Source organism: Homarus americanus, unplaced genomic scaffold, assembly GCF_018991925.1.
Source record: "Homarus americanus isolate GMGI-L3 unplaced genomic scaffold, GMGI_Hamer_2.0 scaffold4896, whole genome shotgun sequence".
Classification (NCBI taxonomy): domain Eukaryota; kingdom Metazoa; phylum Arthropoda; class Malacostraca; order Decapoda; family Nephropidae; genus Homarus; species Homarus americanus.
In genome coordinates this window covers 10,301,176-10,317,546 of record NW_024749657.1, presented here as the reverse complement: position 1 = coordinate 10,317,546, position 16,371 = coordinate 10,301,176, and the positions used below count along the sequence as shown (strand labels likewise).

General features: G+C 38.0%; 1 protein-coding gene across 9 annotated transcripts in view; it reads left to right on the top strand.

Moving 5' to 3' along the window:
* LOC121853405 (gastrula zinc finger protein XlCGF57.1-like) overlaps window positions 1–16,371 on the top strand; it is a 44,714-nt gene that overhangs the window by 10,511 nt on the left and 17,832 nt on the right. For 7 of the 9 annotated variants that reach the window (XR_006086316.1, XR_006086315.1, XM_042347483.1 and 4 more), the window contains one exon: window positions 11,097–11,161. The exons of the other annotated variants lie outside the window; for them this stretch is intronic. The gene's annotated coding sequence lies outside the window, so the exon portion shown is untranslated. The remainder of the gene's footprint in view (window positions 1–11,096; window positions 11,162–16,371) is intronic. 9 annotated transcript variants of the gene reach the window in all.

Sequence of the window (16,371 nt, the reverse complement as noted above, 5' to 3'; positions counted from 1 at the left end):
TTTTATCTGAATTATTATTATTATTACAGGAGTATTAAATTTTTGCCCCTCAGGCCCCAATGTGGGTCAGTGACCTATGCCCGGGTGGGCTAATCCCCTTAAAAAAAAAAAAGCCGCGGGAAATTAAGGTTTGTTTACATCCGGCAGTTCGGCTGCTCTCTCTCTCTCTGCTTGTCTATACAGAGTACAACATTTAACCCTTCAATATATATGAGCAGTAAATAAGTGTTGCTTTCATATTCTTATGTAGAGTAATGACGATATATTTTCACATGTGCGCACTTACATACGAGCAGTCTCACTTTTTTTTTTACCATTAATGGTTAGCTACTTATATTGTTCCATTTATTAACATTAAATAACATTACAGGTACTTCAAGCAACCATATTCATTCTTTACATTAATTTTACTACAGCTAAACTCAGGGTCTTATTTTCTTCAGTTTTATATGTAGAACCAATCAGTCACTGGTTTCGTAAGCTTTAACATAAACAATGCCGGCAGCCGTCTCGTCTCCTCTAATATTCCACGTATTATTAATAAATTGTATTGTTAATTTTGCACACACGTACATTAGTTCAATAAAAACAAATTCAGAAACATTAATTAAAATATATATGAACAGTAAATAAGTGTTGCTTTCATATTCTTATGTAAAGTAATGACGATATGTTTTCACGTGTGCGCATGCACACTTACATATGCGATCTCTCTTTTTCTTTACCATTATCGTTAGCTACTTCTATTGTTCCATTTATTAACATTAAATAACATTACTTAAAACAACCATATTAATTTTACTACTGCTACAACCAAGGTCTTAATTTCTTCAGTTTTATATGTAGAACCAGTCAGTCACTGGTTTTGTAATCAACGAAAACAATGCTGTGTCATTTCCTCGTGTGTTTTAATATTCTACGTATTATTAATGAATTGTATTGCTCATTTTGCACATATAAACATTAATTCAATAAAAAAGACATTCAGTAATAAACAATAATGAATCTTTTGTACATAAGAGAAATGACCCTGTTTACACGATTATGCACGTCGTCTGCACGTTGGCGGGCCGTTCAAACCCGTCGAAATTCAAGTTTCTGCCGTCAAAATTTTTATTTATTTACTTTTTTGTGTGTTCCAATAAAATACGTTAAGAATTAAAAACGCGCGAAATTTGAGAAGCTACTATACGACATTTAACCCTTCAATATGTCTTCAAAGAGACCATGACGCAGAGAAAGTGGTGCTAGTGCTTCCAGGCATAAGCACAAGTCACTATCGAACCAGGAAAAGGGTGAATTTCCATGGTCCGGCACCGGTCAGGTCCCGAGGTTGCCGGACTAGAGAGGTACAACCTGTATATCGTTTCTCACTATTGATCTTTTTTTTTATGTGTATTTATTTGTGGTCCTTTTTTATTATTATTATTATTATTATTATTATTATTATTATTATTATTATTATTATTATTATCATTATCATCATTAATATTAGTATATTATATTTATATTTATTATTTGTTATTAATTTGTAATTATTATTATTATTATTATTATTATTATTATTATTATTATTATTATTATTATAATTATAATTATAATTATAATATTTTCGCCCCCAGGCCCTGATGTGAGTCATAGACCTGTGCTCTGGTGGGCTAATACCATAAAACAAAAATAATGTTGCCACCACTGATCATCTCACAGGCACTGTTGTTATCACTGCTTAAGAGGGTTGGTGCTCACCACAGGATCTGTCTTGAGCACTTAGTGAATAATATTATTGCATACAAGTACTTATCAGAACTTAATGAATATTATTCTAGAGTATAATGGGTCTCCATATGCCTTGTTTATGGGTCTCCATATGCCTTGTTTATGGGTCTCCATATGCCTTGTTTATGGGTCTCCATATGCCTTGTTTATGGGTCTCCATATGCCTTGTTTATGAGACTCCATATGCCTTGTTTATGGGTCTCCATGTGCCTTGTTTATGGGTCTCCATATGCCTTGTTTATGGGTCTCCATATGCCTTGTTTATGGGTCTCCATATGCCTTGTTTATGGTCTCCATATGCCTTGTTTATGGTCTCCATATGCCTTGTTTATGGGTCTCCATATGCCTTGTTTATGGGTCTCCATATGCCTTGTTTATGGGTCTCCATATGCCTTGTTTATGGGTCTCCATAAGCCTTGTTTATGGGTCTCCATATGCCTTGTTTATGGGTCTCCATATGCCTTGTTTATGAGACTCCATATGCCTTGTTTATGGGTCTCCATGTGCCTTGTTTATGGGTCTCCATATGCCTTGTTTATGGGTCTCCATATGCCTTGTTTATGGGTCTCCATATGCCTCTTTTATGGGTCTCCATATGCCTTGTTTATGGGTCTCCATATGCCTTGTTTATTCACTGATCAGTTATCTAAGTGCAAAAGTAACCAACTCGAGCCATCATGTATCAATTAATTTTAAAATATAAATGATAAATTAATAATAAGAAAAGGGTTTAGTAGAGCAATTAATGTGTTTGTTGTGTAAGTGTCTTTTGATGTCACCTCGCCCCTCACCTCATCACCTCACCCCTCGCCTCATCAATGCTGCGTTGAACCTTTGAGCTACGTTCTCTGTTTGGGTCGTCATCTACAAGCATTTGCATTGCTTGCTGGAACATGTTGAATGATTCTGCCATCCTCTTTGAAGTTAGTGTTCGTTGAGGTTCTTCTTCGTCGTCTTCATCTTCAACAGGACTGTGTTCTGTTAATTGTTGCAGATCTTCGTTGGTGAGCCACACACCATTCAGGCAACTTTCTGAAGCCTCTTCCCATGCCTTGCCAATGTTGTCGATCTCATGAAGAATGTTGAAGCCGCGCTAATATTCTCGGATCATTGGTTTCTTTTCTCTGTCTGTAGCCTAGAGCAGATGGGTTATGGTACGGTGTAAATAATATGCCTTGAATGTGGCGATGACGCCTTGGTCCATAGGCTGCATCAGTGCTGTCGTGTTGGGAGGCAGGAATATAACTTTTACACTGTCATGCAAGTCGTCGAGATTGGGAGGATGAGCTGGAGCATTGTCAACGATCAGAAGAATTTTGAAGTTAAGGTTCTCCTTGGCACATTATTCCTTCAGTGCAGGGATGGCGTACACGTTTAACCACTGGCTAAATATGGCAATGGTTATCCATGCCTTTTTGTTTGCCTTGTAAATGACAGGAAGGTGATCCTTAGAGTAACCTTTCAGAGCCCATAGGTTGGCAGCGCGAAAAATCAGCATAGGCTTCAGCTTGAAGTCACTGGCAGAGTTCGCTCTAAGCAGCAACGTCAAGCGGTCTTTTGCTGCTTTAAAGCCTCCCGCTCTTTTTCTCCTCCTTGGAGATATAGGTCCTCTCAGGCATCCTCTTCCAAAAGAGACCAGTCTCATCCACATTGAAGACTTGTTTCGGTGAGTAGCCTCCTTGCTGGATAATCCATTTGAATTCTGGCGGGAATGTCTTGGCAGCAACTGTATCAGAACTGGCAGCTTCACCAGTCATCTTAATATTGTGGAAGTTATAACGACACTTAAATCGTTGAAACCATCCTCGGCTGGCCGTAAAGATCTCTTCCTTCGATCCTTCACCCTCTTCTGCCTTTAAGTCGTCAAACCGGGATCTGGCCTTATGCCGGATAACCATAAGGCTCACAAGGGTATTACGTTGATTCTGGTCCTCCATCCATATTGCCAGCATCTTTTCCACCTTCTCTATCACAGTGCTTCTAGTACAAGTCGTCTTAACAGCACTCAGAGAAGAACCACTTCCAGCACTAACCTTAATCTTGTCATCGTTGGTCCAGATAGTACGCACCGTTGTGGGGGTTAGACCAAGCACAGCGGCTATGTCCACAGCACGTTCCCCTTTTTCAAATTGGGTTAATACATCCATTTTTGTAGCAAGGACAATGGTCTTACATTGCCTCTTCACTACACTAGCATCAGTAGAACTCGATGGGCGCTTGGAAGCCATTTCGAATGGTTAGAGTACAGTTTAAGAGCAAAAACACTTAAGCATGCATGAATGATGTGAAGTCATAACAGAGACTGGCTTGGCGTCGCTTGGGGACACTGTGACGTTCCGCGAGTGAGGGCAGACAAGAGCAGACAATGCGCCGTAGAAAGTAGTCCGTGACGACGCAAAACGACGTAGTATTGGATCACCAGGACGTTAAACGAACTTTTGGTATCTAAAGTTCAGCGGCGTAGTACTGAAACAACTTTAAGTGGGACGACATTATACGAGGACTTACTGTATTGTATGTACAATGAACGACAAAAGTCGTGTCGTGAAATTTGGTGAAAACATATGCCGAAGGGCTAAACTTATGGTGCGTTTTGCCTTGTGGTAGGGGGCTCTCATAATGTTTTACGAGTTGGTATACAGTGGTCCCTCAGTTAACGAGCATAATTCATTCCAGACGGTTGCTCGTTAACCGAAAAATTTGTTAACCGAAACCATTGTTTCAATGGGTTTTTGGGTAATTGGTTCCAGCTCACCGACAATTACATACAAACGAAAAATAAATGTAGCAAAGTACTGTACACTTACTTTGAGGCGTGCATGTAGAAGGCTCCTGGTTGTTGATGATGATGATGATGATGGGAATTAGAATGGGGGTGGAGGAGAAGAAAAGGCATTGGGGTGGAAGAGAAGTCACCCCATGCCGACATTTCACCCATAAAATTTTAGTTCACTTGGTGTAATTCAAAATTATTTTCTTTAAATCAACACTGCACTGTGCTATATATTATCAATATGTAAAATATATTTCAAAATGACCAATAATTTGACTGGAAACAGAAAAAAGGCATTTATGTTGAAGAGTCTCAAACAAGATGTTCCTTCCTCTGAACCTGTATACAAACTGACGCCAAGCTTGGTGTGTTGAGTGGCTGTTTGGCGCGCATAAAAATAGTTTCCTGTACTTCAATTATGTTCAATAATTGTTAAAATGACTAAAAACATTAATATAAAACTTTTAAAATAATTGAATAGTACAACCTTCTTGATATTTACTAAAATGGTAAGGAATTTAAGCCCTAGAACCAATTACTGTATTGGCGGACTAATACGACAGCTAGTGAGCAAGCGAAAACATGTTGAGGGGCGCTCGTAAGGAATTCGTTAATCAAGGCAATGCTCGTTAACCGAAGTGAAGAATCTTATAGAAGTTAATTTGTTAACCGAGGTGCTCGTTAACCGAGGGATCACTGTATTTAATCTTTGGACAAAACCGCGAAACAACTCTTGTCTTTAATTGAACATTTGAAAATTATTTTTGTTTGCACAGTAATTATAAATATAATATTTTATATGGCAGCCTAGGCAAGGCGCAAGAACTGAACAAAAAATGAACAAATAATCAAACAAAAATTCGGAAATTGTCAAATACTGTAACGTTAAAATATTCCAACTTGTTTAATTCAGATTTGTTTTTGCTAAATTGAGTGATCCAGAGCCTCTTGAGATAATGAGGGTATAGTGTACATATAAACCTGTGATGGTCCAGCATGGCTCTGGCCCCAAGGGTGATGGAAAATCAGTGGTCGACCTGTGTAATGATCCTGGGATGTGATGATTCCTGAAGTATGTACTATATAATCTCAGTACAGTAATGTGCTCCATAATGTGTTTGATTTGCTTGTAATGTAATGTGAAAGCAGGTTTAACAGATGTGCAGAGTAATCATTATCATTATTATGTGATAATGGATTCATGTTGTTTTCCTAATTTTTTTCTCATATTTGCTGTATTACCTATCACAAAGCTTTTCATGGTACAGTACATTTAAATTTGTATTCACACTTTTCTGCAGCAGATTTAGTCATTTCCAAAAGGTATTCTCTGTGTGCCTTGATTCTGTGTGTATGGAATCAATAAGATATATACAGTAAAGCCTCAAATAATGACGGTAATGTGTCCTCCAATATTGCAGTGTAAGGTGAATCATCGTATCGTAAATCATTAATTACCATTAAATTTAAGCAATAATAATGAGATGCGTACATTGCTTTCTCACACATGGTCATCCAGGGAGTATTAAGTTTGCCTTCAGTTAGGTGTTATCCTTTTGTTGATAGCAAAGGGGAAGATATGCTGTATTTTGGTGGAGAACTCTTCTGTGTACTGTTGCCTGATGGCTGTCAGGCAGGCTTTGCTGAGAACATAGCCTATTGGTGAAAATATCAATACTGTAATAGGAGATTGCATGTAATTAAGCAATAAGTCCAAATTTTCAACTAATTGCTGGGAATCTGTTTGTGGAATATTATTCATATAATATAGATATGATGCTTTTTAAATACAGTATTAAACAAAAATTGTATAGCCCTAAGTAGTGGATCAAAAGTTACACTTGATACTGTACTCTGGTTTATCTGTTGTGGTTCTACCCTAACCCTTATTTTTGCTGTGCAGTATTTTATAGACTTGTAATTGTGGTATTTTATAGTTACTGTACACACTGCCACAGAAGTATCTAACCCTGGGGTCGTTGTGATCACAGGCTTGGTTTCTCGACCTGTTTCTGAATGGTTGGTAGTTTACATCCTCGACCTTTGAGCATCGATGAGTTTATACGTTTTTGAACAATACATACAATATTATAGCTTATTGGATTTCATGTTGTATTGAAGTACTATCTAGGACTACTCCCTCCCCCAATCCTAACCCTGTATAATGATACTGTATAATGAACAGGCATACCAACTTATGGCGATGCAGTGGGGATCATGTCAAAGCATTTCAAATTGTAGTGATGGAAAATCTAACTTCTGTTTTTGGGGACTGTACATGGCTCTTATTAGAAGGCAACACTGTAAAAACTGGTGTTTAATTTGCTTAAAATACAGTCTCTCCTCGACTTACGACAACCCGGACTTATGACGGTCATTGTCGTTATACAGGGTGAGCATAAAGTCTTTCCCTGATTATGAAAAATCATATCTCGAAGACCATTCTAGATAGAAACATGAATGTTGTAGCATTGTGTAGACGAATTCATAGCATTTTTTTCATGCATATTTTAAGTTGCAAAAAACTGTACGTTTGTACCTAGCATATGTTTTGTGTAATAAATGTTTGTAATCAGGGAAAGACTTCATGCTCACATTATTTTCGAATCCAGACTTTGGTCGTAATGTCTACCGACACCGTATGACAACTTCGGCCGGCACGCTGCCTCTTGTGTACAGCATCCACGTCATATCCCGCTCAGTTTGTGTGTTAAAAAGGTTAAAGTTTTACATTTATTACCTGTACAGTACTATGTATTAATTTCGTCGGTTCGACTTACGACTCAATCGACTTACGACCCAATCGTCTGAACGGAACACCGTCGTAAGTGGAGGAGAGACTGTAGTGATAAAATATACTTTATCTTACCAGTACTTCTTTTTTCTAGTACAGTGATCCCTTGGTTAACGAGCACAATTCGTTCCAGAAGGTTGCTCGTTAACCGAAAAACTCGTTAACCGAAACCATTGTTTCAATGGGTTTATGGGTAATTGGTTCCAGCTCGCCGAAAATTGCCTAAAATCAACAAAAAAGGTAGTAAAGTACACTTACTTTGAGGTGTATATGTACAGTAGAAGGCTCCTGGATGATGATGATAATGGGAATTAGAATGGGGGTGGAGGAGGAGAAGGGAGAAGAGAAGGCATTGGGGTGGAAGAGAAGTTACCCCATGGTGCCATTTCACTCATAAAATTTTAGTACTCATGGTGTAATTCAAGATTATTTTCTTTAAATCAACACTGCACTGCATTATATATTGTCAATATGTAAAATAAATTTCAAAGTGACCAATAATTTGCTTGGAAACACAGAAAAAAAGCATTTAGTTGAAGAGAGTCTCAAGCAAGATGTTACTTCCACTGAAAAGACACAGAGACTGACGCCTGTATGGTGTGTTGACAGGCTGTTTGCTGCGCAAAAAACTATACTTCAATTATGTTAAATAATTGTTAAAATGACTAACAAAAATTAATATAAAACTTTTAAAGTTATTGAATAGTACAAACTTCTTGATATTTACTAAAATAGTAAGGAATTTAAGCCCTAGAACCGATTACTGTATTGACGGACTAATACTACAGCTGGTGGACCGCCAAATGCAAGCGAAAACATGTGGAGGGGCGCTCGTTAATCGAGGGATTGCTCGTTAACCGAAGTTAAGACTCTTATGGAAGGTAATTTGTCAACCGAAATCTCGTTAACCGAGGCACTCGTTAACCGAGGGATCACTGTAAACAGGAAATCCTACCATAACAAGGGTTCTACTAACTACGATTCATGTTTAAGACCCAGGTTAATTTACGACCCAATTCAATTTACACCGTTAGTTTCTTTGTATTTACGACGAAAATATTATGAAAAATAAAATGAAATTACATTTTCATATTAATAATAACAATCCCAATATGTATTATGCCAAAAAAATAAAAACACACTTTGCGCACGGAAGCTGCCGGGCTTGTGAGTGGTGACACCAACACCACTGGTATAAACAGTCGCAGCTGGCGGGCCCTTTGTTTCATGCATCTGAACAGGAAAAGGAGAAAAACATTCTCAGGTTTCTTACAGCATTTTTTCCATCCCTACTCAACATGAGCAAGTGGTGGTAGTGTTGTTTCAAAAGCTGAAAGAAAGTGTATAAGCTTAGATGAGAAACTAGATGTGTTAAAACGATATGAAAAGGGTAAAAGGTCTGTGGATATTATATGGAGCAAACAATGAACATATTTACTGAAGTGGATCCATTAACAGAACAAAGCATTAAATTAACAAGGATGTGAAAAACTCATACATGTATAATGAGAAAAGAAAGCAGCTGTGCAAGGTTCTTTCGACAGCTACACCATCAAATTCAGCATCATAGCAACTTCAACAACAACTTCAGGTTCAGTAACAGCGATGACATCTTTCTGGAAAGCTTCAGCTTCAGCCAGAGTTGAACCTGATGACTTCGTCATCTGAGTAAAAATTCGCACAACATTATTGGCTGTCATTATGTATTAGACTTTACCACCATTGGTCAGTAGAATTTTTTTTTTGCATTAGTAAGTATTATTTAAAACATTTATGAACAGTAATAAGCATTGCTTTCATGTTCTTATGTAGAGAAATGATGTTTTTACATATATGCACTTACATACAATGGCGTTCCCAATCTATTTCGTTTTTTCTTTACCATTAGTGGTTAGCTACTTTTATTGTTCCATTTATTAACATTAAATAACATTACTTAATACATATACAGCCACTCCTCGACTTATGACGGGGTTAGGGACCCAAATCCAGGTCGTAAGTCGAAAATGCGAAGATAATACATAGAAAATCTAAAATGGGTGTCTTATTTTCTTCTCAGCACCACAAAACTCTCACTTTTAAGCTTGCCAGCCATTTTAAATGGAATTACAAACGAAAATTTTGCCTGTACACAGCACAATCACTAACGTCGGGACTCGAAAATATGTAATTTAAAAAATTTTTTGTACGACTGGGGCGGTCGAATGTCCAGGTGGTCGTAGGTCGTAAGTCGAGGAGTAGCTGTATATTAATTATTTTTTTCCATTAGTTTTACTACAGCAACAACCAGGGTCTTATTTCTTCAGTTTCTTATGTAGAAGTAGAACCATCGTCATTTGTCACTGGTGTTGTAAACACTCGCGAAAACAATGCTGTCTTGTCTCCTCTTGTGTGTTTTAATATTCTACGTATTATTAATAATTTGCATTGTTCATTTCGCATATATAAACATTAATTCAATCAAATACATATTCAGCAATAAACAATAATGAATCTTTTTTACATATTCCTAAGATAAATGACGCGGTTTCCTTGAGGGCGCAAGTATACATTGCCGTTCCACTATCACACACATTTTTCTTTAACTTCAATGGTTACTTTTACTGAACATTGTCAGTTGTCACGGGACTTTCAGACCAAGAGGAAGGGCTTATGGACACTTCTCGTGTAAAAATGACATATGTTACACTATTTACATTCACAGAGCAAGTTTTCATGTCCATATATCTCCAATTACTTTACTTCACCCACAACTCGGCTGCTATCTTGTACCCCACGTCGGCGTGTATATACCAGGCCTGGAGTTCCTGGTTCTCCGTGCTGACCGGTTCAGTTGGTGGCTCTGCCGTGACCATCACCACCACCACCACACTAATATGGCTCGGTTGCCAACTAATCCTAATACAATACATTAAAAGTTTTACACCTTATACCCTATAAAACAGAATATGGCTCTTACATAATGTTTTTACAACCAAAACTAAATAACACTGATATAAAAAAAACATCGTAAATCAAAACATTAGAAAACTTATATAAGCATACAGGCTGTGAACCACCCTCATTGATATTGGTCGTTCCTGGGTATCACCTAATTAGCCAATCATAGACAGCGGTGTGGGCCGACATGTGACACACATTAATTAGAACATACATATTTTTTTACTTTAATTTTACTACAGCAACAACCAGGGTCTTATTTTCTTCATTTTCAGATGGATAACTGACACTGGGTGTAAACACTGACAACAACAATAGCATCCCTTCTCTTATGTGATGTTATCATTATTGATTTACATTGTATAAGGTGCATTCATAAACATTATTTAAAGAATATAGTTTGACTTTTTCATTAATTGTATTGTTTTGGGGAAAAAGGGTAAAAAGCCACACAAAAGTTATGAAAAGGTCGCACTGTGAAACGCATCTCATTATTATTGCTTTATTTTAATGGTAGTTAATGATTCACAATATGATGATTCACCTTACACTGCAATATTGGAGGACACATTACCGTCGTTAATCGAGGTTTTACTGTATTTGTTAATATTCGACAATTTAGAAAAATAGTGGAGGAGAAAAAACACATAAAATTCTTAGAATATATAATGTGTTAAAGTTGGTGGACAGTTCATTTTATGAAAATTAATGTAATTAAATGTATTAGACTAGACACTGATTAATTAATTTTGACATACTGTATTTGTTTGTCTATTATCTGTAAATAATTGTAAATAAGAGTTTATTTTTCAGGGTTACTTCATTCCCATCTGCCGAGTGTTCACATCACACCACTCTGGCGTACCGGCATTAAAATGGTAAATGTCAGGGATTCTTTTGTTACTTGAAAGAAAATAGATGTTGTATACTGTACAGTATGTATAGTGGATGTGCCTGTATATGTATCATGGCCTGAAATCAGCACAACCTATTTTTACCATATCAGGCAAGCAAACATTTCATACTTCCTACCTGTTTAGTGGATAACTATTTTAGACATACTGTGCTGTACTGTACTGTGCTGTACTGTACTGTGATGTACTGTACTGTGATGTACTGTGCTGTACTGTACTGAGCTGTGATGTATTGTACTGTGCTGTACTGTACTGAACTGTGATGTACTGTGCTGTACTGTGCTGTGCTGTACTGTACTGTGCTGTGATGTATTGTACTGTGCTGTACTGTGCTGTACTGTACTGTACTGTGATGTACTGTGATGTACTGTACTGTGATGTACTGTGCTGTACTGTACTGTGCTGTGATGTATTGTACTGTGCTGTACTGTACTGTACTGTGATGTACTGTGCTGTGCTGCTGCTGACGCCTGCGCTGCACTGTACTGTGCTACTGCACTGTGATGTGCACTGTACTGTGCTGTATACTGTACTGTACTGTGCTGTGGTGTGCTGTACTGTGATATACTGTACTGTACTGTGATGTACTGTACTGTACTGTGATGTACTGTGCTGTACTGTACTGTGATGTACTGTGCTGTACTGTACTGTGCTGTGATGTATTGTACTGTGCTGTACTGAACTGTACTGTGCTGTACTGTACTGTACTGTGATGTACTGTGATATACTGTACTGCACTGTGATGTACTGTACTGTGATGTACTGTACTGTACTGTGCTGTACTGTACTGTACTGTGCTGTGCTGTACTGTGATATACTGTACTGTGCTGTACTGTACTGTGATGTACTGTTCTGTGATGTACTGTGCTGTACTGTACTGTACTATTCTGTGATGTACTGTACTGTGATGTACCGTACTGTGATGTACTGTAATGTACTGTACTATGATGTGCTGTAGTGTACTGTGCTGTACTGCACTGTGATGTACTGTACCGGGCTGTACTGTACTGTACTGTGATGTACTGTACTGTACTGTGATGTACTGTACTGTACTGTGATGTACTGTACTGTGATGTACTGTACTGTGCACCATACTATACTATGCTATGATATGTACTATGCTATACTGCACTATGTACTATATGCTATGCTGTGATATACCTATATACTATACTGTGATGTGCTATACTGTATGCTATTACTGTGTGTACTGTACTGTACTGTGCTGTGCTGTACTATGATGTATACTGTACTGTACTGTACTATGCTATGATGTACTGTACTGTACTCTACTGTACTATTGTACTAATACTGAGGTATGCCTGTGATATACTGTACTGTGATGTAGTGTACTGTGTGCACTGTACTATGCATGATGCTATACATACTATGCTGTACTGTGATGTACTGTACTGTGATGTACTGTACTGTGATGTACTGTACTGTACTGTGATGTACTGTGATGTACTGTACTGTGCTGTACTGTACTGTACTGTGATGTACTGTACTGTGCTGTGCTGTACTGTACTGTGATGTACTGTACTGTGATGTACTGTACTGTACTGTGATGTACTGTACAGTACTGTGATGTGCTGTACTGTACTGTACTGTGATGTACTGTACTGTGATGTACTGTACTGTGATGTGCTGTATACTGTGATGTACTATACTGTGCTGTGCTGTACTGTACTGTAGTAGTATACTGTGCTGTGCTGTGCTGTACTGTACTCTACTGTGATATACTATACTGTGATGTACTGTACTGTGATGTACTGTACTGTGATGTACTGTACTGTGATGTACTGTACTGTGCTGTACTGTCCTTTACTGTACTGTGCTGTACTGTACTGTGATGTACTCTACTGTGATATACTGTACTGTGATGTACTGTACTGTGATGTACTGTACTGTGATGTACTGTGATGTTCTGTTCTGTGCTGTACTGTACTGTGCTGTACTGTACTGTGCTGTACTGTACTGTGATGTACTGTACTGTACTGTGATGTACTGTACTATGATGTACTGTACTATGATGTACTGTACTGTGATGTACTGTACTATGATGTACTGTACTGTGATGTACTATACTATGATGTACTGTACTTTGATGTACTATACTGTACTCTACTGTGATGTACTGTACTATGATGTACTGTACTGTACTATGATGTACTGTACTGTACTGTGATGTACTATGCTATGATGTACTGTACTGTGATGTACTGTACTATGATGTACTGTACTGTACTGTGATGTACTGTACTATGATGTACTGTACTGTGATGTACTGTACTGTGATGTACTCTACTGTACTGTTCTGTGATGTACTGTACTATGATGTACTATACTGTACACTGGCACAGTAGTTACCGTAGGTGATGGTTTGCAGTTAGGTCATGTTCAGTGGAAACAGCATTGTTTGTAGACCAGGTCAGATATATTGTACAAATATTGTACATCTTTTGTGATGTAATTAAGTTTAAAGAAACCTAAATTAAGGTAAACCATTTTGTTTAGTGTTTTCAATATGGTCCTGGTATTTAAAAAAAATAAAAATATATGAGTCGTTTTGACACCTCTAAATGAGATAAATATTTAAGCATTTGGACCCTGGCTTAAGTACCCTGGACACACCTCAGGTGTTGAATTGAAACAGTTTATTTAGCCAGTAAAACACATAGAGGGTGGATAATAATAACGATATTAACATAGCTGAGCCGGTTGAGAACCTGAGCTCTCTTGTTGGCACCTGATATATACTATACATTTATCTCAAGGAATTATTATGTTATACTGCCAGATTCTGGGGTCACTAATTCTAAGGGGTCTAACTTAACTATAGTCTTAATTTTAAAGGTTGCTGCCACCAGACCCCCTGTGGGCAGTATGTAGCTCGTTAGGTAGCTTGCAGAGTGAACTAGGCATTGGGTTAGGTTTTTCATTGACCAAATCGATAAGGGAAAGAAGAGTGAAACAATAACATGTCTTAACTAATTTATTCCTTCTAAAACATTGCATTCCTTCAAAATACAAGAAGCGTTGGCCTTCCTCAGAAGAACAACTATGACTTTAGTTACACTGCTCACCAACAGACGTCTTACATTAATTGCGTGTCATCCACATACTTTTTGCTCATAACAATCAGTGACCTCCTTACTTCGGTCATCCCTTCTTACCATAATACCCAACACATCAGACCGCTCCACCTGTTTGGAATGTAGCACCTTAGGTTATTATACATTATAGCACCATCTCACAACCTTGTAACATCATCTCACCACACCCCGGTTATACTTCACACCTGCAAGTATGGGACTCCTTGTGATTTCTAGGCACACCCTTTCAGGCACCTCGTTCGCACACAGCCCAGTACTGTTTCTACGCCTGGTATTATAGGTCGCTCCAAGTGACGACCGGTGAGTTTCTCAAGCATTCCATTATGTATTCCTACTCAAGGGTGGTGGTATGCCGGGAATCCACAGGTTCACAGTGGAGTAGCATTGCTGGGAGTAGTCATCTCACATGGTGGGACGCTCACGTGGGTAATGGCCGCCGTTCTAGTGAGTTCTGAGCGCACGGGGGACCTGTGTTGGTGAAGGAGCAGGCTTGTCTAAGAAATAATGCCTGATGGGCCGTTATCACACACCCTAACACATTACTATTTCACTTTATACATCAGGCAAAGTTTTAAGCTGTAATAACTGCTATATAAGTCTTGTTTTAGGGCTGAATACAGCCCGATGAAGTTCACTGACCTGTGTTGGTGAAGGAGCAGGCACGACTGAAGACCGATGCCCCACGCTCCTCCCACCGACTAGGCCTGCAGTTTCCAATCTTTAATTTTCACTTTGATTTCTTATGGTTCTCACATGAACACTTTCCTGTTTATTGTAACGTTGTGTCTTATAAATACATATTTTAATCCTAACTTACATACTAGAATTCGGCTCAGGTTTGACAGTTCCTGGGGAAATTAATTGGGCTATATCATCAACTCAAACCTGTAGTCTGGTTACAAAGGACGCTACTCTGAAACAAAAGCCGAATGTTCCTAGCGTGGGTATATCCACTTCACTTAAAACTGTAATTAGGGATCCTCCTCTCACACATTGCACTATTTGAACACAGACATAAGATTCTCTGATCACTGTACATGTCGTGGGTATACGTCACACGAGAATACGAGGTGTATTAAGTTCACACCGATGCATACAGGATATTTCCTTTCAAGTATAGTTTCTGGATCACTTCCAACACCTCACATAGGTCTGATACATTTATCCTTTTTCCAGATCATTGTTCTCATGTATTTTCATATGATATCTGCGGAAGTTATTTTTGCTAAACGTTCACAGACGTAAATAGTATGACCTTCAAACTACGATCTACACTTAGCCCGGATAATACACTAGCCCGGATCTAGCCCAGATCAAATGGACTCTCTCAACCATCCTATAGATACCTTGAGTTCTCCTTAATGCTATGAATACATACAATTAATATTATATACCCGTAGTTGGATATAATTCATCAAATAATTCCGTAACATTCATTAAGCGAGTTATTCTTTATCAATGTTTCCCGTTTTCTGAGAATCTACAAGCGCGGTGGATTTGAATGTTACGTAGCGTAATATGAATTAAAGGTTTTTTTTAGGAATGACAATGATGTGCGCAGTACAATGTAACATTTAGTAACATCTGGAATAGTACAATAACATGGTGGTAATAAGAACATCTCAGAATGTTACCACAGTTATCACTTCATTATACAGTATATTTATTTTATTTATTTATTGTTATTAATATTTATTTATTTTTTAATTTATATTATAAGTATATACAGTGGTCCCTCGGTTAACGAGCACAATCCGTTCTAGAAGGTTGCTCGTTAACCGAAAAACTCGTTAACTGAAACCATTGTTTAGATGGGTTTTTGGGTAATTGGTTCCAGCTCACCGAAAATTGCCTAAATTCAACAAAAAAGGTAGAAAGGTACACTTACTTTGAGGTGTGTATGTAGAAGGCTCCTGGATGATGATGGGGATTAGAATGAGGGTGGAGGAGAAGGGAGAAGAGAAGGCATTGGGGTGGAAGAGAAGTCACCTCATGGTGCCATTTCACCCATAAAATTTTAGTTCTCTTGGTGTAATTCAAGATTGTTTTCTTTAAATC